This window comes from Sycon ciliatum, chromosome 6 (genome assembly GCF_964019385.1).
Source record: "Sycon ciliatum chromosome 6, ocSycCili1.1, whole genome shotgun sequence".
NCBI classification, from domain to species: Eukaryota; Metazoa; Porifera; class Calcarea; order Leucosolenida; family Sycettidae; genus Sycon; species Sycon ciliatum.
Genome location: NC_088648.1, coordinates 3492784 through 3519278, shown reverse-complemented (window position 1 = coordinate 3519278; position 26495 = coordinate 3492784). Strand labels below are relative to the sequence as shown.

The 26495-nt window shown below is 46.5% G+C and overlaps 1 protein-coding gene across 1 annotated transcript in view; it reads right to left on the bottom strand.

Moving 5' to 3' along the window:
* LOC135819178 (hepatocyte growth factor receptor-like) overlaps positions 1-26495 on the bottom strand; it is a 207131-nt gene that overhangs the window by 33801 nt on the left and 146835 nt on the right. The window lies entirely within an intron of this gene.

Genomic DNA, 26495 nt, shown 5'->3' with positions numbered 1-26495 from the left:
TGAAGACTCCCTGGTGCAGCTCGACCTTGATTTTGAAGTTCGGAATTTTTATAGAGATAAAAAGAACGACTTGGGCGAGCCCACCAAACAGCGCAGCCTGACAAACCAAGACCAGTTCGCGTACAGCTTGCCACGCGAGCCACGAAGGCCGCCCTGTACGGTAGGCGCCTCGACTTGAAGGTGGGCTCAAGGAATTTGTATGTGAGCCATGACCTGACCCGCTCACAGCAGCAAGCACGCACCAAAGTCGTCCCAGTGTACAAACGACTCCGGGCGCTCCACGTACGCTGTTCCCTACCGTATGACACCATCCTGGACCCCGAGGGCACAGCCATGGCAGACAATGAAATCACCAGGTTACTTGAACGTGAACAGCAGCAGCAGCAATAGGATCGGGCACAATCTCCACAGTCACTCAAGAAGTTACGAACCCCACGTGAGTTACCTGATGCAACATTTATCACCAATCTCCCATGCTCCACCACCCATTCCTTTTGTATTGCTCATATCAATATCTGTAGTATAAGAAACAAGCTACCAGATGTTACTAGCATTCTCCATGCACCCAACGTCCGTACAGTTGATGTTCTTGCTGTTAGTGAAACTTGGCTGGACAGTAGCATTTCAGACACCCTGTTAAATATACCTGGCTACATACTGTACCGTCATGACAGGCAAGGCACAAGAGGCGGCGGAGTTTGTTTCTTCGTTCGTGAAACCATACCTGTCTCATCCTGCATACCCAGCACAACTGTCGAGGCCCTGTTCTTAACGGTCGCAGGAAACACTGATACTTCATTGTGCATTGGTTGCGTCTGCCGCCCACCTACTGCCCCTGTATCCTTCTGGCAGAACCTAGCAGACTCGGCTGATCACGCCACCAGTAGTAGTAACGCGACCCTGTTCCTCCTTGGCGATCTTAATGTAAACATTTTGGCTCCTGAGCGGCACCCTCAACACCGCCACCTTAGTGAACTCTGTGACACACTCAGCCTCCACAATGTAGTGCTAGAACCCACTAGGACCTAATCCTTGTCTCCCAAACTCTGCCTAGTGAGGTAACACTCAAACCAGTAGCTGTCCAGTCACTAGACGGCGTTTCAGATCATTTCCTGGTGTCGCTCATCCTTGCACTCGCTGGCAGTCAACCGCACCGTGTCTTGCTCAATCACCGCAAGATTCGCTCGCCGCCGGTCAGACAACTTACTGCTGAGGAGTTTGGCCCGGACTTCCTTCAATCTCTCAGAGCCACGGACTGCAGTGACATGTCAGTAGACCAACTTAGCACTGTATGGAGCGATGCTGTTCTACAAACTGTGGATCAGCACTGCCCTCGACGTAGCGTCACCTTGTCATCTCATCCACCACCACAACCCTGGGTCACGCCTGGCCTCCAAAGTTTATATCAGCGGAAAGCGTACTTACACAGACGGTGGCTCCGGGATCGCGACAGTGACAGTGCTCGCCAATGTTTCCGAGCTGCCCGACGAGAGTGTCAAATTCTACAGCGCAGACTGCAAACTGAGTACTTCACCAACAGATTTTTCTTGAGTCGGTTCAACCCTCGAGCTCAGTGGCAGGTACTGAACCACCTCTTAGGTCGGAAGCAACAACCAACGACTCTACCTGTAGACGTTCCGGCCCTAAGTGCAGTATTTGCGGCTCAAGTTAGCGATCCTACACTGAACACTGGGTCACAGTTACCCCTAGGCCCCAGCAAAGCAACTGGATTCACTACATTTCGGCCAGTGTCCCCGACTGACGTGGAACGACGGTTATGCAAGCTAGACGAATGGAAAGCCACCGGCTCTGACGACATTCCTGCTTCACTTCTGCGTGCGTCCTCCAAGTATCTAGCTGCATCCTTGGCGGAAATCTATAACAACTCCCTTGCCACTGGCGTATTCCCCGAACAATACAAGCTTGCCCAAATCTGTCCAGTCTTCAAGAAAGGTGATAAAAACGCTCCCACAAACTATAGACCAATCTCCCTTCTTCCCATCGTTTCCAAAGTCCTAGAAAGAATCGTCTACGACCAGTTCCGGCAGTTCATGGTCTCTGCAGGTGATGTTATACCTGACGAACAGTTCGCCTATCGCTCCTGTCATTCATGCGGTGACGCACTGGCGCTATGCATTGACAGTTGGCAGCGGTCCCTGGACTCTGGCAACGTGGTTGCTGTAGCATTCCTCGACCTCAGCAAAGCCTTTGACTGTGTCCTGCATGGCGAGCTCCTTCTGGAGCTGCAGCGCTGTGGAGTAGGAGGCACTGTTCTGCAATGGTTCTCCAGCTATCTGTCCAGCCGACCACAGCAAGTGAAATGCCTCCGTCAACCACCTGGAACCCCGTACACGGCCAATCGCGGTGTCCCTCAGGGCTCTGTCCTGGGACCGGCACTGTTCACGGTGTACACCAGGCGCCTACCAGCCTGCCTACAGTCATCCCTCTGCCTCCTGTATGCAGATGACACCAACATCTACGCTGCCGACCCGTCCCCTTCCACTGCCACACAGACCTTGGAACATGATCTGACCCGTGTGAGCAGCTTTCTGGAGGCCCATGGACTACAGCTGAACCCATCCAAGACGCAATTCCTGCTGCTACGGAAACCCAATGTACATGCAGACTGTGCCCTACAGTTTTGCAACAGCCGTATACAGCAATCGCAGCAAGCCAAGTACCTGGGCATCATCATAGATGAGCATCTGTCGTTTCAACAGCAAGTAAGTAACATTAGAAGTAAAGTTAATGCCAAGGTCAATGCATTTCGCCGTTGTCGCCACCTTCTCAGTGCTAGAGCCAAGCGAACTTTCTATCTTGCATTTGTCCAATCTACCCTGGAGTACGCGAGCAATGCGTACGTGCACTGCCTGCGACAGACCACCTATAACGCTCTTATTAGCATCGCGAATCGGGCGATCCGCACTGTCTTTGGCTTCCCTCCCTCTGCCTCCATCCAACCCATCTTAGCTAGACAGCACCTAACACCGTTAAATATTCGCTATGCTGCCAACCTCTATGTGTTTCTACATAGATGCATAAATGCTCGTGCTAGTCCCCTACTTTGCCGACTTTTCACTCCTCGTGCTGTCTCATCATCCCGCACTGCTAGAATTACCCGTTCTCAGGAATTGCTCGGCCTGGTACTGCCCCATGCCAGATTGTATTTTGGCTATCACTCTGTATCTTATCTTGGAGCTGACCGATGGAACGCCCTCCCTGCCGCGATTCGCACCATATCCCTACCTGCTGCATTTCGCTCCGCTATCTTCACGTGGCTAGGGCACCCTGTAAGAAGACCATAGGTCTGTGGGGACTGCCCTAGTAAAATATGAATAAATATTAATAATAATAATAATAATTCAAAGGATCAGTCGGGGAAGTGAACAGCCTGAAAAGAGAAAAAAAATGCCAGACCCACCAGGACTCGAACCTGGGACCCTGCTTGTCATGAGCAATGCTCTAACCACTGAGCTATGGGACCAGGCTGAACCTAGAAGGCGCTGACAAGTTTTTCACTCCAAAGGCAGCTCACAACACGTGCCACACATACTGAAAAACTTGTCAGCGCCTTCTAGGTTCAGCCTGGTCCCATAGCTCAGTGGTTAGAGCATTGCTCATGACAAGCAGGGTCCCAGGTTCGAGTCCTGGTGGGTCTGGCGTTTTTTTTCTCTTTTCAGGCTGTTCACTTCCCGGACTGATCCTTTGAATTTGAAGTTCTCCCATCCTTTCCAAATAATAATAATAATAATAATAATAATAATTCAAATGATCAGTCGGGGAAGTGAACTGCCTGAAAAGAGAAAAAAACGCCAGACCCACCAGGACTCGAACCTGGGACCCTGCTTGTCATGAGCAATGCTCTAACCACTGAGCTATGGGACCAGGCTGAACCTAGAAGGCGCTGACAAATCTTTCACTCCAAAGGCAGCTCACAACACGTGCCACACATACTGATCATTTGAATTTGAAGTTCTCCCAATCCTTTCCAAATTTAATCACTTTCTTTCACCTCTGGTAGTTTCCAGAAACTGACCGTGGTTGGTCCCCTGGGGGAGGGAAAAAGACCCAAGTGCCATCAGTATGTGTGGCACGTGTTGTGAGCTGCCTTTGGAGTGAAAGATTTGTCAGCGCCTTCTAGGTTCAGCCTGGTCCCATAGCTCAGTGGTTAGAGCATTGCTCATGACAAGCAGGGTCCCAGGTTCGAGTCCTGGTGGGTCTGGCGTTTTTTTCTCTTTTCAGGCAGTTCACTTCCCCGACTGATCATTTGAATTTGAAGTTCTCCCAATCCTTTCCAAATAATAATAATAATAATAATAATAATAATAATAATACGAAGTAGTGGTTGCGACCTCGGCGATGATTTGTAAGAAAAGGGTTTGCTCCCCACACCGGAGGTGTGGGGAGCAAACCCTTTTCTTAATAATAATAATAATAATAATAATAATAATAATAATAATAATGCGACGTGGAGACAATAATCTTAATAATGCAATGAATATAACTAAATGCGCACTCATATCACAACCATGGGGACGAATCATGTATTCCAGAACGTTTTCTTGTCACAATTATCAATGGAATTCGTGACTAAAGAGAATGATGAAACTACAATAGGATTTATACACTTGCAGTGGAACAGCGAGGATACAAGCATAGTAAGAAAAATAGCACAAACCTAGGAACAATTTGCACAGGTAATAAACTAGTAACTTGTAGTTTCATCATTCTCTTTAGTCACGAATTCCATTGATAATTGTGACAAGAAAACGTTCTGGAATACATGATTCGTCCCCATGGTTGTGATATGAGTGCGCATTTAGTTATATTCATTGCATTAATAATAATAATAATAATAATAATAATAATAATAATAATAATAATAATAATAATAATAATAATAATAATAATAATAATAATAATAATAATAATAATAATAATAATAATAATGGAGTGCAAGCCTCTTTTACGGGCAAAAATTAACACAATGTATTAAAATGCAATACAACATACACTGGAGAAGAAATCAGGAAAATAAAATATGAGCTCAAAAATGGAACGAAAAATAGCAAATAGAATCAAAACTCACGATGGAATCAAACTCACGATGGAATCAAACTCATGATGGAAACTACAAAACCCAATGAGTTGGAAAACCAACCACAGAATTAGATATTGGGAATAGAGTCAGACACAACAACGACCGAAATCAGTACACCAAAAATCTGTCCTACAAAAAACAAAGGAACAAGAAAAACAAGAAAGACGAAGTACAAAGAATCCCCAAAAAAGAGGGGAGAACGGGATGAAAGAGGACCGGAGAGCGGCAAACCCCAGGAGGACTCAGCGTCACGTAGTGGCGGGAATGCGGGCCTCCACAGAAACAGCATCCACACCCGCCGCCAGACCAGGTGCACGGAATGCACGGCGACTCCCACGAACCATCAGGACGGAGTCGCGGACAAGGCTGAAAGCCAGGTCCGTCCGCAGCTTTCCCATCACGAGGGGATAAGGCTGCGAGAGCTTGGTGGAGAGCTTCGTTCCGAGCAGCTTCAGGAACCGGGTGGCCTCCTTCGCCAGGGCACCAGCGGAAGACAGGACGATCGGGGTGAACGACGCGTGCTCAACTTCCCGGATCCGGGCACCGTATGCCGACTGCTTCTGACGCTCGTGCCATTGGAACACCATTGGAATAATAATAATAATAATAATAATAATAATAATAATAATAATTTGAAACTCGGATGTTGAGCCATAAATAAATGTAGAAGAGAAAAGGACATATCGATACGAGTTAAGAGTAACTCTCCATCACTGTAACATGATACTATATACAGTCAGAAAGTGCAATAACTAGGTTTTCGTTGCGCTTGCCTTCCCCTCTTTGGTCTTTCCATAACCTTGAACCTTCCAAGTTGGAAGGCTGTCGGTTAGCGCTACGGAGATGTGTTGAGGCTAGGTGTCAGGACGTCGAATGTTTCAGTACTCTGTCAGTTTTGTGCCTAGTTATTGCACTTTCTGACTGTATATAGTATCATGTTACAGTGATGGAGAGTTACTCTTAACTCGTATCGATATGTCCTTTTCTCTTCTACAATAATAATAATAATAATAATAATAATAATAATAATAATAATAATAATACGAAGTAGTGGTTGCGACTTCGGCGATGATTTGTAAGAAAGGGTTTGCTCCCCACACCGGAGCTCGCGCTATTCCGCCGACTTTACTTGACACTTGACTGACTCACGACTGCCATCCAGAGCACACGAGAAGTCCATCGAACCTTCGACTCGGCAAACCTTCAAGAAAGCACCACTCCCTGCTCAATACACAGTGTTTCGGGGAATTCACCCCTCATCAGTTGAGCTTGAGTAGGCTGAGGAAGATTGTGCCTGAAGAGCACCACTTATATAGTGCTCTCCAGGTACAAACATCACCAGGGATACAAACTTACAGAGACGCTCCGCTTCCAGCGCGATAAACACCTCGTGAACACCAGATAGCAGCGTGATGCTCTTCAGGCACAATCTTCCTCAGCCTACTCAAGCTCAACTGATGAGGGGTGAATTCCCCGAAACACTGTGTATTGAGCAGGGAGTGGTGCTTTCTTGAAGGTTTGCCGAGTCGAAGGTTCGATGGACTTCTCGTGTGCTCTGGATGGCAGTCGTGAGTCAGTCAAGTGTCAAGTAAAGTCGGCGGAATAGCGCGAGCTCCGGTGTGGGGAGCAAACCCTTTCTTAATAATAATAATAATAATAATAATAATTCAAAGGAACAGTAGGGGAAGTGAACTGCCTGAAAAGAGAAAAAATCGCCAGACCCACCAGGACTCGAACCCGGGACCTTGCTTGTCATGAGCAATGCTCTAACCACTGAGCTATGGGACCGGGCTGAACCTAGAAGGCGCTGACAAGGTTTTCACTCCAAAGGCAGCTCACAACACGTGCCACACATACTGATGGCACTTGGGTCTTTCTCCCTCCCCCAGGGGACCAACCACGGTCAGTTTCTGGACCCTACCAGAAGTGAAAGAGAGTGATAAATTTATGAAAGGATTGGGAGAACTTCAAATTCAAAGGAACAGTAGGGGAAGTGAACTGCCTGAAAAGAGAAAAAATCGCCAGACCCACCAGGACTCGAACCCGGGACCTTGCTTGTCATGAGCAATGCTCTAACCACTGAGCTATGGGACCGGGCTGAACCTAGAAGGCGCTGACAAGGTTTTCACTCCAAAGGCAGCTCACAACACGTGCCACACATACTGATGGCACTTGGGTCTTTCTCCCTCCCCCAGGGGACCAACCACGGTCAGTTTCTGGACCCTACCAGAAGTGAAAGAGAGTGATAAATTTATGAAAGGATTGGGAGAACTTCAAATTCAAAGGAACAGTAGGGGAAGTGAACTGCCTGAAAAGAGAAAAAATCGCCAGACCCACCAGGACTCGAACCCGGGACCTTGCTTGTCATGAGCAATGCTCTAACCACTGAGCTATGGGACCGGGCTGAACCTAGAAGGCGCTGACAAGGTTTTCACTCCAAAGGCAGCTCACAACACGTGCCACACATACTGATGGCACTTGGGTCTTTCATCAGTATGTGTGGCACGTGTTGTGAGCTGCCTTTGGAGTGAAAACCTTGTCAGCGCCTTCTAGGTTCAGCCCGGTCCCATAGCTCAGTGGTTAGAGCATTGCTCATGACAAGCAAGGTCCCGGGTTCGAGTCCTGGTGGGTCTGGCGATTTTTTCTCTTTTCAGGCAGTTCACTTCCCCTACTGTTCCTTTGAATTTGAAGTTCTCCCAATCCTTTCATAAATTTATCACTCTCTTTCACTTCTGGTAGGGTCCAGAAACTGACCGTGGTTGGTCCCCTGGGGGAGGGAGAAAGACCCAAGTGCCATCAGTATGTGTGGCACGTGTTGTGAGCTGCCTTTGGAGTGAAAACCTTGTCAGCGCCTTCTAGGTTCAGCCCGGTCCCATAGCTCAGTGGTTAGAGCATTGCTCATGACAAGCAAGGTCCCGGGTTCGAGTCCTGGTGGGTCTGGCGATTTTTTCTCTTTTCAGGCAGTTCACTTCCCCTACTGTTCCTTTGAATTTGAAGTTCTCCCAATCCTTTCATAAATTTATCACTCTCTTTCACTTCTGGTAGGGTCCAGAAACTGACCGTGGTTGGTCCCCTGGGGGAGGGAGAAAGACCCAAGTGCCATCAGTATGTGTGGCACGTGTTGTGAGCTGCCTTTGGAGTGAAAACCTTGTCAGCGCCTTCTAGGTTCAGCCCGGTCCCATAGCTCAGTGGTTAGAGCATTGCTCATGACAAGCAAGGTCCCGGGTTCGAGTCCTGGTGGGTCTGGCGATTTTTTCTCTTTTCAGGCAGTTCACTTCCCCTACTGTTCCTTTGAATTTGAAGTTCTCCCAATCCTTTCATAAATTTATCACTCTCTTTCACTTCTGGTAGGGTCCAGAAACTGACCGTGGTTGGTCCCCTGGGGGAGGGAGAAAGACCCAAGTGCCATCAGTATGTGTGGCACGTGTTGTGAGCTGCCTTTGGAGTGAAAACCTTGTCAGCGCCTTCTAGGTTCAGCCCGGTCCCATAGCTCAGTGGTTAGAGCATTGCTCATGACAAGCAAGGTCCCGGGTTCGAGTCCTGGTGGGTCTGGCGATTTTTTTCTCTTTTCAGGCAGTTCACTTCCCCTACTGTTCCTTTGAATTTGAAGTTCTCCCAATCCTTTCATAAATAATAATAATAATAATAATAATAATAATAATAATAATAATAATATTGACTGGTTTGAGGGAAAGAGACAAACGGGAAAAGTCTGAAGAAAAAATTGACTGTCACCACCAGGACTCGAACCAGGGACCCTCGCTTGTAGCCAGCGATGCTCTAACCACTGAGCTATGGTGTAGTCGTCATCCCAGCAGGGGCCGTTCAACATTTTCTTCAGACTTCGTAAATAATAATAATAATAATAATAATAATAATAATAATAATAATAATAATAATAATAATAATAATAATAATAATAATAATAATCTACGTGGAGATAAAAGTTTAATAATAGCAATGAAAAGTATGAATGCCGCAGACATCACCACGCAACATGACAATTTGTTCAAGGTTTGGTTTTGTGTGTTTCCAAAATCGATTTTCACGTTCCGATCATCAGTGGAAATACGGAACTAAAGAGATCAAGGGAAAAACAAAGGTTAAAAAGCCCTTGCCGCCACCGGAGCCACCACCAGTGCCGTTGGTGGCTGGGGTTGGGGAGGAGTCGGCAACAACAACAGTACCGCCAATCACAGACTTTGAGCCCATTTCTTTGACACAGTATCCGGCTGTGCGGACACCGCAGCACCCTCCGGCGCTTGATCCGTGGGTCCAGAGACCACGGAGGTCGACCGCCAATTATTCAACCGAAATATATGCTAGGAATGGCCAAGGCCCACGCGGAGCATCGAAGGAGACCGGAAGCCGGGGGCAAAACGGAACACAATCTCGGGACGTAGATGAGGTAAGGACAGTGACACGGGACAGACGTAGGAAGGAGAACATGGATGGTATCAGACGACTGACTGGTGGTGAATATGAGTTGGGTGATGATGCGGCGGATGACGAGAATACAGATGACGACGAGGCGGATGACGGCGAGGATACAGATGACGACGAGGCGGGTGATGACGAGGCGGCGGATGAAGACGAGGCGGATGACGGTGAGACGGCTGGTGGTGATGGTGATAAAACGGACGAGGAGGAGTCAGGTGGCAGGGAAGGTGATGGAGCTGATGAGGGTGAAATTCGTAAGAAGTCAGCTGTGTATTTGCATTTGTTATCTCGTCCCGATTGTTTGAGTGTGTATGATGATTCCCACTTCTCTGTACTGTGTCGTGCCCGTTATGTCCAGCAGTTGAAGGTCCTTGAAGCTGTTTGTATTCGTACGCATAAGCCCGATTTGTGTAAGCAAAAAGAACATGTTTTAGCACTTAGGTTATTTTCGTGAGTTTGCACCCCGTGTTCATGAGTTGTTTCTGCACTGTTCATGCCCGTTTGTCACACTTACTCTTTATTTTAGTTCTCACTTTTTGTAAAACTTACCACAAGTTACCCGTCATGTGTCACACTTCTTTGGATTTTTAACCTTTGTTTTTCCCTTGATCTCTTTAGTTCCGTATTTCCACTGATGATCGGAACGTGAAAATCGATTTTGGAAACACACAAAACCAAACCTTGAACAAATTGTCATGTTGCGTGGTGATGTCTGCGGCATTCATACTTTTCATTGCTATTAATAATAATAATAATAATAATAATAATAATGTAAAATAGAAAAGGACATATGGATACGAGTTTAGAGTAACTCTCCATCACTGTAACATGATACTATATACTCTAAACTCGTATCCATATGTCCTTTTCTATTTTACAATAATAATAATAATGAAGTAGTGGTTGCGACTTCGGCGATGATTTGTAAGAAATGGTTTGCTCCCCACACCGGAGCTCGCGCTATTCCGCCGACTTTACTTGACACTTGACTGACTCACGACTGCCATCCAGAGCACACGAGAAGTCCATCGAACCTTCGACTCGGCAAACCTGCAAGAAAGCACCACTCCCTGCTCAATACACAGTGTTTCGGGGAATTCACCCCTCATCAGTTGAGCTTGAGTAGGCTGAGGAAGGTTGTGCCTGAAGAGCACCACTTATATAGTGCTCTCCAGGCACAAACATCATCAGGGATACAAACTTACAGAGACGCTCCGTTTCAAGCGCGACAAACACCTCGTGAACACCAGATAGCAGCGTGAGTCAGTGTCGCTCCTGGACGGTGAGACAGACGTCGAGGACCCTCGGTCATTCGCAACGCTGTCACCTCCAAACCAACTAGTCGCAAGCCCGCGCTGGGCACAACAGTACGAAGTAGTGGTTGCGACTTCGGCGATGATTTGTAAGAAATGGTTTGCTCCCCACACCGGAGCTCGCGCTATTCCGCCGACTTTACTTGACACTTGACTGACTCACGACTGCCATCCAGAGCACACGAGAAGTCCATCGAACCTTCGACTCGGCAAACCTGCAAGAAAGCACCACTCCCTGCTCAATACACAGTGTTTCGGGGAATTCACCCCTCATCAGTTGAGCTTGAGTAGGCTGAGGAAGGTTGTGCCTGAAGAGCACCACTTATATAGTGCTCTCCAGGCACAAACATCATCAGGGATACAAACTTACAGAGACGCTCCGTTTCAAGCGCGACAAACACCTCGTGAACACCAGATAGCAGCGTGAGTCAGTGTCGCTCCTGGACGGTGAGACAGACGTCGAGGACCCTCGGTCATTCGCAACGCTGTCACCTCCAAACCAACTAGTCGCAAGCCCGCGCTGGGCACAACAGTACGAAGTAGTGGTTGCGACTTCGGCGATGATTTGTAAGAAATGGTTTGCTCCCCACACCGGAGCTCGCGCGAATAGCGCGAGCTCCGGTGTGGGGAGCAAACCATTTCTTACAAATCATCGCCGAAGTCGCAACCACTACTTCGTACTGTTGTGCCCAGCGCGGGCTTGCGACTAGTTGGTTTGGAGGTGACAGCGTTGCGAATGACCGAGGGTCCTCGACGTCTGTCTCACCGTCCAGGAGCGACACTGACTCACGCTGCTATCTGGTGTTCACGAGGTGTTTGTCGCGCTTGAAACGGAGCGTCTCTGTAAGTTTGTATCCCTGATGATGTTTGTGCCTGGAGAGCACTATATAAGTGGTGCTCTTCAGGCACAACCTTCCTCAGCCTACTCAAGCTCAACTGATGAGGGGTGAATTCCCCGAAACACTGTGTATTGAGCAGGGAGTGGTGCTTTCTTGCAGGTTTGCCGAGTCGAAGGTTCGATGGACTTCTCGTGTGCTCTGGATGGCAGTCGTGAGTCAGTCAAGTGTCAAGTAAAGTCGGCGGAATAGCGCGAGCTCCGGTGTGGGGAGCAAACCATTTCTTACAAATCATCGCCGAAGTCGCAACCACTACTTCGTACTGTTGTGCCCAGCGCGGGCTTGCGACTAGTTGGTTTGGAGGTGACAGCGTTGCGAATGACCGAGGGTCCTCGACGTCTGTCTCACCGTCCAGGAGCGACACTGACTCACGCTGCTATCTGGTGTTCACGAGGTGTTTGTCGCGCTTGAAACGGAGCGTCTCTGTAAGTTTGTATCCCTGATGATGTTTGTGCCTGGAGAGCACTATATAAGTGGTGCTCTTCAGGCACAACCTTCCTCAGCCTACTCAAGCTCAACTGATGAGGGGTGAATTCCCCGAAACACTGTGTATTGAGCAGGGAGTGGTGCTTTCTTGCAGGTTTGCCGAGTCGAAGGTTCGATGGACTTCTCGTGTGCTCTGGATGGCAGTCGTGAGTCAGTCAAGTGTCAAGTAAAGTCGGCGGAATAGCGCGAGCTCCGGTGTGGGGAGCAAACCATTTCTTAATAATAATAATAATAATAATAATAATAATAATAATAGCAATGAAAAGTATGAATGCCGCAGACATCACCACGCAACATGACAATTTGTTCAAGGTTTGGTTTTGTGTGTTTCCAAAATCGATTTTCACGTTCCGATCATCAGTGGAAATACGGAACTAAAGAGATCAAGGGAAAAACAAAGGTTAAAAATCCAAAGAAGTGTGACACATGACGGGTAACTTGTACCGGGCGATATCATCCTTCAAGAATACTCTCTCTATTGTTAATGAGTGATACGCCTTGGCTCTGTGTACGCCCCGTCATGTGTCACACTTCTTTGGATTTTTAACCTTTGTTTTTCCCTTGATCTCTTTAGTTCCGTATTTCCACTGATGATCGGAACGTGAAAATCGATTTTGGAAACACACAAAACCAAACCTTGAACAAATTGTCATGTTGCGTGGTGATGTCTGCGGCATTCATACTTTTCATTGCTATTATTAAACTTTTATCTCCACGTAGATTATTTAATAATAATAATAATAATAATAATAATATTAACTGGTTTGAGGGAAAGAGACAAACGGGGAAAGTCTGAAGAAAAAATTGACTGTCACCACCAGGACTCGAACCAGGGACCCTCGCTTGTAGCCAGCGATGCTCTAACCACTGAGCTATGGTGTAGTCGTCATCTCAGCAGAGGCCGTTCAACATTCTCTTCAGACTTCGTAACTCACACTTCCTGTGAATCCACACAGGCGGGTGGGACGCAGCCCTCACTGTAACCCACACACTTCACGTACAAACTAGCACGCGGGGAGCCCCAAGTCATAAAATATTAACTGGTTTGAGGGAAAGAGACAAACGGGAAAAGTCTGAAGAAAAAATTGACTGTCACCACCAGGACATAATAATAATAATAATAATTTTGAAAGGATTGGGAGAACTTCATATTCAAAGGATCAGTCGGGGAAGTGAACTGCCTGAAAAGAGAAAAAAAACAAAAAAACTTTTTTTTCTCTTTTCAGTCAGTTCACTTCCCCGACTGATCCTTTGAATATGAAGTTCTCCCAATCCTTTCAAAATTTAATCACTTTCTTTCACCTCTGGTAGTTTCCAGAAACTGACCGTGGTTGGTCCCCTGGGGGAGGGAAAAAGACCCAAGTGCCATCAGTATGTGTGGCACGTGTTGTGAGCTGCCTTTGGAGTGAAAAACTTGTCAGCGCCTTCTAGGTTCAGCCTGGTCCCATAGCTCAGTGGTTAGAGCATTGCTCATGACAAGCAGGGTCCCAGGTTCGAGTCCTGGTGGGTCTGGCGTTTTTTTCTCTTTTCAGGCAGTTCACTTCCCCGACTGATCCTTTGAATATGAAGTTCTCCCAATCCTTTCCAAATTTAATCACTTTCTTTCACCTCTGGTAGTTTCCAGAAACTGACCGTGGTTGGTCCCCTGGGGGAGGGAAAAAGACCCAAGTGCCATCAGTATGTGTGGCACGTGTTGTGAGCTGCCTTTGGAGTGAAAAACTTGTCAGCGCCTTCTAGGTTCAGCCTGGTCCCATAGCTCAGTGGTTAGAGCATTGCTCATGACAAGCAGGGTCCCAGGTTCGAGTCCTGGTGGGTCTGGCGTTTTTTTCTCTTTTCAGGCAGTTCACTTCCCCGACTGATCCTTTGAATATGAAGTTCTCCCAATCCTTTCCAAATAATAATAATAATAATAATAATAATTGTAGAAGAGAAAAGGACATATGGATACGAGTTAAGAGTAACTCTCCATCACTGTAACATGATACTTTATACAGTCAGAAAGTGCAATAACTAGGCACAAAACTGACAGAGTACTGAAACATTCGACGTCCTGTCGGTTAGCGCTACGGAGATGTGTTGAAGCTAGGTGTCAGGACGTCGAATGTTTCAGTACTCTGTCAGTTTTGTGCCTAGTTATTGCACTTTCTGACTGTATAAAGTATCATGTTACAGTGATGGAGAGTTACTCTTAACTCGTATCCATATGTCCTTTTCTCTTCTACATTTATTTATGGCTCAACATCCGAGTTTAATAATAATAATAATAATAATAATAATAATAATAATAATAATAATAATAATAATAATAATTAATTCCACCCCAAGATCACTTCGCTCTTGTCTGTGCTCTCATCGCAGTGGCGTACCCGGCTGCGCTTGGGAGCTGACATGAGTGAGGCAATACCGATCCGGCGAGGCATTTTCCAAGGTGACTCGTTATCCCCTCTGCTCTTCTGTCTTGGATTGAATCCAATATCAGGTGAACTCAGCAGAAGTGGCTTTGGATATGCGTGCGGACTTCAGCGGACAACAACCGTATCCCACTTATGGTACATGGATGATGTGAAGCTGATGGCCGCAACCAGTAAGCAGCTTAACTCAATGATCAACATAGTATCGTGCGTTGGGAAATCCATTGGAATGGAGCTTTCTCCAGCAAAGTGTGCTAAGCTTGTGTGCCCACATGGTGCTGTTGATCCAGATCAGCCAGCAACTGTCACAGTAGATCAAGCCTCCAGCATTGCCTCCTTGGCGGACGGCTCCGTGTATGCCTACCTTGGCATAAGGGAGTGTTTTGGCATGGCGGAACAGTCTGTTAAGGTGGCCACCACCAAAGAGTTCAGGAGGCGCTTGCGGCTGGTGACCCACACATCTCTCAACGCCTGCAACCTCTCTCGTGCTATTAACTCTTATGTCATCCCAGTGCTGTCGTATGGCTTGTGTATTGTGCCATGGACGAAGGATGCTATTGCAACCTTCGACAGGAATGTCCGAAGTGCGCTCCGCGCAGTGGGAGCACACCACCCACGATCTTCCACCATCCGCTTTCACCTGCCGAGATCTGAGGGCGGCCGAGGGATTGTATCAGTTGAGCACCTGCTGGAGAGGAAATACATCCGCCTGTCTAGGTATCTCCAGGCGCACTCTGACCTGCCGCTGATTGCTGCGCTGCATGCTCATCATGAAAATCTTCCGCCTACAAAGTCGATCATCTCCCGGGCGGCCACGGCAATGGAGCACTTCAACATCCTGGACATCGGAGGTGCAACAACTGACGTTGTTAAGTCTGCTATCAGAACCTCCACCCAAGCTTCTCTGCGGCAGAAGCCCCTGCATGGTCGCTATTGGCAGAGGAGTGGCGGTGTATTGGACATGCCTCTCTCATTCAGCTTCTTAAAGTCTCCAACATTGCGTCCATCCACTGAGTCATCCGTATTTGCTGCTCAGGATCAGGTGGTTAATACCAGGAACTACCAAAGATCGGTTATTGGCGACACTTCCGTGGTGGACGTGTGCCGTTTGTGTGGAGGTCCGGGGGAGACTGTTGACCATATTTTGGCATGCTGCCCCGTGTTGGCACGGACGGCATACATTACTCGCCATAATCGTCTTGCCGCTATAGTCCACCGGGCACTCTGTCATCGCTACAGACTGGTATCTCCTGCTCCCCCTGGCCACTTGCCACACTACGTCGAGGATAGTGAAGGCCGTAAGTTAATGTGGGAAATGCCAATCCCTACAGATAGGATGGTTGGAGCAAATCGGCCGGATCTTGTGTGGGACGATGGCAAGTCAGTTCAACTTATTGATGTCAGTGTGCCACTGGACCATAGAGTAACACTAAAACATGCTGAAAAGAGAGCGAAGTACTTGCCCCTCGCAGTGGAAATTGGGCAGATTTGGCAGCGAGAGGCAGTGTCCGTAGTGCCCATCATAGTTGGTGCTCTTGGTGGCCTGACGAAGGAAGCGGCTACCTCAATTAAGCAGCTATGTGGAGAAGAGCGGCACCTTCATGAACTGCAGCAGGCTGCTATCCTTGGCTCGATGGCCATTCTAAGATCTGTTTTGGGTGCAGCATAGGGCTCTTCGCTGTCCCTGGTGGGCTTTTTATGCTCTGTATGTTATTGTATTCGTTTTAGTTTGTAATTGAAACACTGTGGTATTTCTGTGGGTATTCGTATTTGATCTTTCTGTGGGTGCGCATTGGAGGTTGTGCCCAGTGATGAGCTTTGCCGGCCTGAATTTTTCGCCAACTTCTGATGCTCCCCTTTCTGCAATACCTGTTGCCATGATACCTCTGGGCTTTAATGCCTGTGATGGTACCAATACCTGTTGCCATGATACCTCTGGGCTTTAATGCCTGTGATGGTACATGCGCCTTTCTCCCTTCCTCTCTCTCTACCTTATTTTTTCCATATATTATTCCGTGCTGCTTACCTTTGGCTATGATAAGTCCGGTGAGTTAGTGTAATACCTCCAATTTTTATTTTTATTTTCAATTTGGAGTGGAATAAAGACTCATAATAATAATAATAATAATAATAATAATAATAATAATAATAATAATAATAATAACAGAATGTGCCCACAAAAATCGCCGAAAAAATAACAAAGTACGCTCCCCTTTGCCAAGAGCTGCGGCGCATCTGGCATGTGGATGATGTCCGCGTTGTGCCCCTGGTTGTTGGGGCGCTTGGTGGACTGACTGGTGTGTCCCTCTCACACTTTGTGTTGGCATTGGCAGGCACTCTGCGCATTGAAAGGGCTCAGCAATGTGCTATCCTGGGCACGCTGAACATCATCAAGTCGGTTCTTGGCATTCGGCATTAGGCTCCTCATGTTACGGGTAGAGCTAGTCTGTATAAACCTCCAATACCGCATTTGCTTTGACATCCATGAATGTGCGGTATGACGGTTCTCACAGCCTGATTTTTCTCTTGCCATTTGAGTATGTCCGGCATTCATCTCTTCCTCTATTTCTACAGGTCTATTCCTGTACTGGTAGTCCATTTTTGTAATTACTCTTTTTGTATTCGAATATGTCCTGTCCTCCTCCATCTTTTTGTATTCGAATATGTCCTGGCATCCTCCATCGTACTGCTTATTTCTGTCCGTCTCTCAGTTTCTGCGTCGGCTTTCAATATTTTTGCTTTGGTTTTTACAATCCTTTTTGCTTCGGTCTTCATTGCGTTGGCCATTTATCTATTTTTTTTCTCTCATTACCCTTGGTCTCTTTTGGCCCGGTGATGGGGTTCTTACCTCATGTCATGACAACGTGAGTGAAATAAAGCCAACTCCATAATAATAATAATAATAATAATAATAATAATAATAATAATAATAATAATACAAAGGATCAGTTGGGGAAGTGAACTGCCTGAAAAGAGAAAAAACCGCCAGACCCACCAGGACTCGAACCTGGGACCCTGCTTGTCATGAGCAATGCTCTAACCACTGAGCTATGGGACCAGGCTGAACCTAGAAGGCGCTGACAAGTTTTTCACTCCAAAGGCAGCTCACAACACGTGCCACACATACTGATGGCACTTGGGTCTTTCTCCCTCCCCCAGGGGACCAACCACGGTCAGTTTCTGGACCCTACCAGAAGTGAAAGAAAAGTGATTAATTTTTGAACGGTGTTGTGAGCTGCCTTTGGAGTGAAAAACTTGTCAGCGCCTTCTAGGTTCAGCCTGGTCCCATAGCTCAGTGGTTAGAGCATTGCTCATGACAAGCAGGGTCCCAGGTTCGAGTCCTGGTGGGTCTGGCGGTTTTTTCTCTTTTCAGGCAGTTCACTTCCCCAACTGATCCTTTGTATTTGAAGTTCTCCCAATCCGTTCAAAAATAATAATAATAATAATAATAATAATAATAATAATAATAATAATAATAATAATAATAATAATAATAATAATAATAATAATAATAATAATAATGTAAAAGAGAAAAGGACATATGGATACGAGTTAAGAGTAACTTTCTGACTGTATATAGTATCATGTTACAGTGATGGAGAGTTACTCTTAACTCGTATCCATATGTCCTTTTCTCTTTTACATTTATTTATGGCTCAACATCCGAGTTTCAAATAATAATAATAATAATAATAATAATAATAATAATAATTTTACAAGAAGTCGGAGGCGGATAATACTTTAATAACGAAGGTACGTGTTAGGTCGTAAGTATCCACGCAAACACACATTCAGTCAAAATAAGGCACTTGTCAAAGTGTCCGAACGTTTTCGGTCCCTTCTCATCAAGGATTATACAGGGAATGGCTCAAGTTGGAAAGACTAAAACTTATATAGCGTAAAGATATGAGATAACAACGCTCGTGACAAGGTGAAAAAAAAGTATCAAGTTCAGCACGACACAAAACTCGAAGGACATAATAATAGCGACAAGAACATAGTGAGCAAATTAAGTTACATTGTTAACACCTCGACGAGGAGTAACACCAAACAATTGTAGCGACAACACATTTTCTTTTTGTACGCAAAGTTCAGGATCTAACTTACGGATATACAAAGCTTCTAACACAGCCAGATGCAACGCACATCTACCACGTGACAATATTGAGAACACATTATCACTGTACAACTCACGACAATTGGTACGGGCTGACAGATGTTGCTTGATGGACGAAGTGCGATTCTTAGCTCCGTTGGGTGTAGTCTCCTCCAATGTCCCGTCATCTCGCCTCTTCGCGGCATCACCACTATCCGTCTCTTTGCTTTTCCGCGGCCTTCCACGTTTTCTGACACTAGCCGTTGTGTGCGCGATGCCCAGTGTCCTTTCAGCTACGTCTCCTCCATTGCGGATTTCTATTGATCTTCTTACTCCAACTTGTCCGGTGTTCGATATTGAGGTTCGTTTTCGCGGTCTACCACGTTTTCGAATATTGACTGTTGTTGTCACTTCCGTTGTCGTTGTACGTGCGTCCTCACCAGTCCGTATTTTTACTTGGCTTCGCGTAACCCTTCCCGACGCAGACAGATCCTTTGTCAATTTCGGTGGTTTACGTGTCGGTCTTTCACCATCTTTCACGCTGTTCTCAGCTGGACCCTGCGCTATACACGCGGAGGAGGACGGGCATGCAGTGATATCTTCACAGGAAGAGGAAGATCCACCGATGGACTGGACAGCACATTTTGGAGGACGACCACGGCGAGGACGACACTCACGCGCATCAAGCTAAGAATCGGAGAATTCGGAGAAGCTAAGAATCGGAGCTAAGAATCGCACTTCGTCCATCAAGCAACATCTGTCAGCCCGTACCAATTGTCGTGAGTTGTACAGTGATAATGTGTTCTCAATATTGTCACGTGGTAGATGTGCGTTGCATCTGGCTGTGTTAGAAGCTTTGTATATCCGTAAGTTAGATCCTGAACTTTGCGTACAAAAAGAAAATGTGTTGTCGCTACAATTGTTTGGTGTTACTCCTCGTCGAGGTGTTAACAATGTAACTTAATTTGCTCACTATGTTCTTGTCGCTATTATTATGTCCTTCGAGTTTTGTGTCGTGCTGAACTTGATACTTTTTTTTCACCTTGTCACGAGTGTTGTTATCTCATATCTTTACGCTATATAAGTTTTAGTCTTTCCAACTTGAGCCATTCCCTGTATAATCCTTGATGAGAAGGGACCGAAAACGTTCGGATACTTTGACAAGTGCCTTATTTTGACTGGATGTGTGTTTGCGTGGATACTTACGACCTAACACGTACCTTCGTTATTAAAATAATAATAATAATAATAATAATAATAATAATAATAATAATAATAATCCTAGCACTAAGGTAATAACAGGAAAAACTGCGAAAGCAATAAACGAACTTGTAAGGACTACTAGTATACTGTGACACAAGATATGACACCATGGCCAACCAGAGCCAAACCGACAGAACAAGCTGCCACTAAAACAATTTCAAACGAATAATGCTGTCCTTCTGGACACACAGATCAGGCTTATGAATACGTTGACAAACAGCTTCTAACACACTCAACTGCAACTTATAACCATGACGAGCACGGCACAAAACAGAAAAAGAAGAATCAGAATACACCTTGCAACAATCGGGACGAGATGCAAGATGCTTATACACTGATGACTTCCTACTAGAAAACACACGCTCGCACCCACTCTTACTCACACAATCATTCTCGCTCTCACACTCACCGGAATCACTGGACTCACTGGCCGAATCCTCCTCAACGACGTCCTGCCTCGGAGCAATCAGGTCCCGTCTCCTCCCATCCCTCGTCTCACGTTCCTGTTGTGTATTACGTTGGCTCGGTACTTCCGTACTGAAATAGGTCATGGTGTAATTAGCAGTTGTTCTTCTGGGTCTCGTTGATATTGAGGTAGGTATTTTTGTCGTCTCTGCCGGTGATGCAGCAAGCGATGCTGATGCAAACGTGTCTGCATGCAACACACGTGGCGTCGCCGAAGCCACATCCACCTCCGCTGGTGGAGGGAGTGACTTGGTCATGGCCACGGGAGCCAATGGTGGACTTGCCGAGTGGGACGCTAGGTCCTGTGTTGGCGGAGGTAGTGGTTGTTTACGGGGTCTTCCCCGCGTGGGACGCTCCAGTTGTGCGCTACGTGGGATAATGTGTAAAGCAACACACTCCTTTACACATGGTGATGTTTGTGCCTGGACAGCACTATATAAGTGGTGCTCTTCAGGCACAATCTTCCTCAGCCTACTCAAGCTCAACTGATGAGGGGTGAATTCCCCGAAACACTGTGTATTGAGCAGGGAGTGGTGCTTTCTTGCAGGTTTGCCGAGTCGAAGGTTCGATGGACTTCTCGTGTTCTCTGGATGGCAGTCGTGAGTCAGTCAAGTGTCAAGTCGTCGGCGGAATAGCGCGAGCTCCAGTGTGGGAGCAAACCCATTCCTAAACAAAATCATCGCCGAAGTCGCAACCTCTATTTCGTACTGTTGTGCCCAGCGCGGGCGTGCGACTAGGTGGTTTGGAGGTGACAGCGTTGTGAATGACCGAGGGTCCTCTTCGTCTGTTCTCACCGTCCAGGAGCGATAACTGACTCACGCTGCTGTCTGGTGTTCACGAGGTGTTTGTCGCGCTGGAAACGGAGTGTCTCTGTAAGTTTGTATCCCTGGTGATGTTTGTGCCTGGACAGCACTATATAAGTGGTGCTCTTCAGGCACAATCTTCCTCAGCCTACTCAAGCTCAACTGATGAGGGGTGAATTCCCCGAAACACTGTGTATTGAGCAGGGAGTGGTGCTTTCTTGCAGGTTTGCCGAGTCGAAGGTTCGATGGACTTCTCGTGTTCTCTGGATGGCAGTCGTGAGTCAGTCAAGTGTCAAGTCGTCGGCGGAATAGCGCGAGCTCCAGTGTGGGAGCAAACCCATTCCTAAACAAAATCATCGCCGAAGTCGCAACCTCTATTTCGTAATAATAATAATAATAATAATAATAATAATATAACTTTTATTATTGGCTCAATACCCGAGTTTCAAATTGCACACCTGATGAGCCGTCACGAACCATACGGCGAAACGTACGTCGTGTGAAACAACTTGTTTTGTAGTCAACTAGTCCATCACAATGTCATGCATGAGGAGTACTGTAGGAGTTTAGACTTCGGCTTGTACAATTCGTTCTCGCAAAGCTTCCTCCTTCTTAAAACGTATCTTTGATATTTTTGACCCACCCAAGTTGGGTGGTGTGCTGCTTTGCTGCTTCGAATTGTAGTTAGACCGCTCTGTCAAATCGCCTACTGGTCTCGTCATCGTCCAGTGACAATCGACATTCTTTGTTCCGTTGAGACTGTAGCTTGTGCTCGTTTTCGTTGCGCTTGCCTTCCCCTCTTTGGTCTTTCCATAACCTTGAACCTTCCAAGTTGGAAGGCTGTCGGTTAGCGCTACGGAGATGTGTTGAAGCTAGGTGTCAGGACGTCGAATGTCTCAGTACTCTGTCAGTTTTGTGCCTAGTTGTTGCACTTTCTGACTGTATATAGTATCTAGTTACAGTGGTGGAGAGTTACTCTTAACTCGTTTCCATAATTATGTCCTTTTCCTTTCTACTTTTATTATTGGCTCAATACCCGAGTTTCAAATAATAATAATAATAATAATAATAATGAGAACAAAGGAAATAATATAGCAATCAAGGTAGGGTGACACGATACAATGACAGCACTGGAATATCGAGGTGCGATTTCTCACAAAAGTGTGCAGAACACAAGGGTATACAAGTAAGAACTAAGCGTGACAAGTGTGTATCAGCAACAAAAACTAAAAAGTGAGAACGAATGATAATAATAATAACAACAATAAACAAGAAGGTGACAAAACACATTTAGGCACAAGTGGCAACAGCGTTGCCACACTACACAAAAGAACATTATTTGAACAATTTTAGGGTAATAACACTATCTTTCTGGACACACAAATTCGGCTTATGAATGCGCTGACAAACAGCTTCCAAAACTTGTAACTGCAAAAGATAACCATGACGAGCACGGCACAAAACAGAAAAACAGGAATCAGAATAAGTACGACAACAGTCAGTACTAGAAACCAAATGATTGTATACTGAAGACTTATTACGAGACGGACGCACACAATCTCGACTCACGTGCACACCCTCACACTCACTCTCACCCTCACTCAGCTCACCTTCTCCCTCACTTGTCACGCTTAGTTCTTACTTGTATACCCTTGTGTTCTGCACACTTTTGTGAGAAATCGCACCTCGATATTCCAGTGCTGTCATTGTATCGTGTCACCCTACCTTGATTGCAATAATAATAATAATAATAATAATAATAATAATAATAATAATAATAATAATAATAATAATAATAATAATAATAATAATAATAATAATAATAATAATAATAATAATAATAATAATAATAATAATAATAATAATAATAATAATAATAATAATAATAATAATAATAATAATAATAATAATAATAATAATAATAATAATAATAATAATAATAATAATAATAATAATAATAATAATAATAATAATAATAATAATAATAATAATAATAATAAAGGGGGAGAGAGAGAGAGAGAGAGAGAGAGAGAGAGAGAGAGGGGGGGGGGCTAGAGAGAAAGACTACTACAGCTAATGCTTCGGTAGAGTCACTAGAGGCTAATATCATCTGACGATTTCCACAGCTTGTGCCGTTTGTTGCAGAACATTAGTGAAAATGCGCCGCCAGAAGATCGGCGATGGTGAAATCGGCTTTGAGTAGATTTGGCTTTTTCCATCCTCGGGAGCCGCTCTTTTTGCCTGTGAGAACCAAAAAAACACGTCTCCACGCGACTACTCGAACAAAACACCTGACAATCGATGTCGCTGCAACAACGGCCCATAGTAGTTGTAGTAGTATTGACATATCCGCGGCAAGCCGCTTATGTACAACGGCATGGGAGAGGATAGCAAAATGAAAATATATTGTTGGGGGAATCCACGTCATTATCGAATATTCAACAATGACTGGTGTGGGGTTATACCAAATTCCCATAATGTGGAAGTACATTATTATTGTTGAAAGCACTAGGTGATCTGCACTCTACAATGTGACCTGTGCGGTCATATTGTTAAGAGACCATGTCTGAGAAAACCAGAACATATGTGCAAGTCGATCTCTCAGATTTCGCTCAAATTTTTGCAGGTAGGTTTGCTTTGGTAGCCAGTGCAGGCTGTCGTAATAAAACGACTCACCCGTGTTCCATTCCCGTGCATGGTACATGCATGGTGCGACGGCACAATGACAGCTGTCGCAAATCACACTGAGTATTACACGTGTTTTTTGGTGATTCCTGGTTAGCTGCTAGCTTTTCCCTACTCGAAGTTGTTGCCGCCGCGAAATCTGGGGGTTTGTGTTCGTCCTGGCGAAAACCGTGTTTTGATCCGTTGAGGGAGACGAGAGATACAGTGCGAAGACGTACGATCTGTCCGAGAATCGGCGAAGAAGAAAGCTTGGCAGACTACCCGTAGTGGTTGGGAACAGAATGGAACATATACCAGTCGATGCCTGTCATGGTAGGGATGACTGCTACGAAGTTTTAGCCCCATGCTCCCCAGCGCTTTTTAGCGCCCGACGATAATTACCAAATTTCATCGATTTTCCATGTGGATCAAAGCATAGTCTCCTCAATCTTCTCCAGTCGAGCAGAGTCTGGACGCTACAATGTCGAGACGCGAAAAGAGAACATGCATGAACACACAGGAGCATCACATGCAGCTGCATTCTGCCTTGACGAAGCTGAGAACAACACCATCTATTTTTTTTCAAATTTGAGTGCGGATGCAGATTTTCTCGCTCTGCGGTTTTCTTAGCTTATGTCCCAAGTATGTCTAGCAGTACCTCCAGGAGTTGCTGCATCAACCTTAGTAAGGATCTTGCGTCAGAGGACCATGCCTTCTTCGTCAAGCTGCTTCTCGGAGCAGGGGTTCGGAGCACGGACATCCGAGTTATTGATATTCAGGGCAGGAGAGGTACGTGTAAAGTAACTCTTGCCTCGACAGCTGCCCGTGACACGTTGCTCTCCCGCGGACTGTCGGCCCAAGGGAAGACCTTGGAATTGTTGCCAGGGGATGGCACTGCTGAAACGGTGCATGTGTTTGGAGTTCCGGAGGACATGGCGCTGTCGGCCATTGCGTCTTCACTGAGTCGTTTTGGGACACTCTTGGGGCCCGCGAAAAACGAGAAAAAGACGGTTGAGGGCTGCACCTTCAGTACAGGTATTGTATACTACACCATGGTACCCACAATCGCTGTCCCCAGCTCCATCACCGTAGGCCGGTACAAACTGCGAGTTTGGCACAAAGGGCAGACCCCCACGTGCTGGAAATGTAGCACCCCCGGCCACGTGGCGAGGGATTGCAGGGCGATCTCGCAGCAGGGCACCAAGCCCAGTCCGGGAGCTGCAACGTCAACAAGCGAGCTTGGACCACCCCAAGAACCACTTGGGCAGGGGCAGGAAAACCAAGAAGTGGCAGCGCTACCAACATCAGCAAAACAACAACAAGAAGGCAGTGTGAACAAGGAGGCACAGGATCATGTCCCTGATGCACCACAACCTTGGACATACACCAATGCGTTGGGAGTTCACACTCCCTGCACGAGTGCTCGAACCGAGGCGACTGCCCCCACATCTTCATCCACACCCGCGTTCCCGATGAGTAGAGGCAAAGCTGGTCACCCATCACCCGATGACCAAGGCTTCAAGCTGGCTCGTGGGAAGCACACGTTCCCAGCGCATGTTATTACTCCGGCTACAAAGCAGGGAGTCCAGGTGATTGAGAGTGAGGAGAGCAAAGCCATTCGTCAACTCGTCACAAGGCTTCGGATGAGTATGCCACAGCGAAAGCTCGGGAGCAGGCGAAGGGACAGCTTGTAAGTTGGCAGAGGTTGCGCGCCTTGCATTGTTTGTCTCATTGGCTTAACTTTATTCCGCATTTGTCTGTATCTATCTGCATCAACATTTTAGCCCCTACTATGACTCTCCCTCTCAATCCTCATGCACCACCTTTTATACCCCATGCATCTACGCCGACTCAGTCTGGCATAAAAATAGCCACGCTCAATGCATGTAGCTTAAGATACAAACTGCCAGAGATTGCCAGCCTCATCCGCACGCGTCAGTACGACATCTTGGGTCTATCAGAGACATGGCTAGATCCCGAGATTACAGACGGAGAGCTGAGTATTGACGGGTACAATCTGATTCGAAAAGACCGCACTCAACGCTTGGGTGGCGGAGTCTGCTTCTACTACCGTCAAGATCTCCCAGTTCGATCCCGCCCAGATCTGCATTCTGAATCTACAGAAACAGTCTGGGTAGAAATAAACGGAAAACCAGGTCGGCACCTGGTTGGTTGCGTGTACCGGCCACCGGGGGAGCCAGTGTCTTACTGGGCAGATTTGGAAGCAGATATTGTACGAGCAGCTGTACAGTCTTCTTCCGTGACCCTAGTTGGAGACTTTAATGTAAATATGGACCCAGCCCATCCGGCACCCCAGCACAAACACCTCACCGACCTCTGTGCTGCGTTTGGCCTCCAGAACATCGTCATGCAGCCGACCCGTGAAACTCCACAGTGCCCTGAAGGCACGATGATCGATCTCATATTGACCAACCCGGCGCTAGTGTCCCTAGCAACGGTTGTGCCCACTGATATTAGTGACCACAGCGCTGTGGAAGCCTTTATTCAGCTTGCCGTTGACGTTCCCCCCGCGTCATCCACGACGTCGCGGCTGACC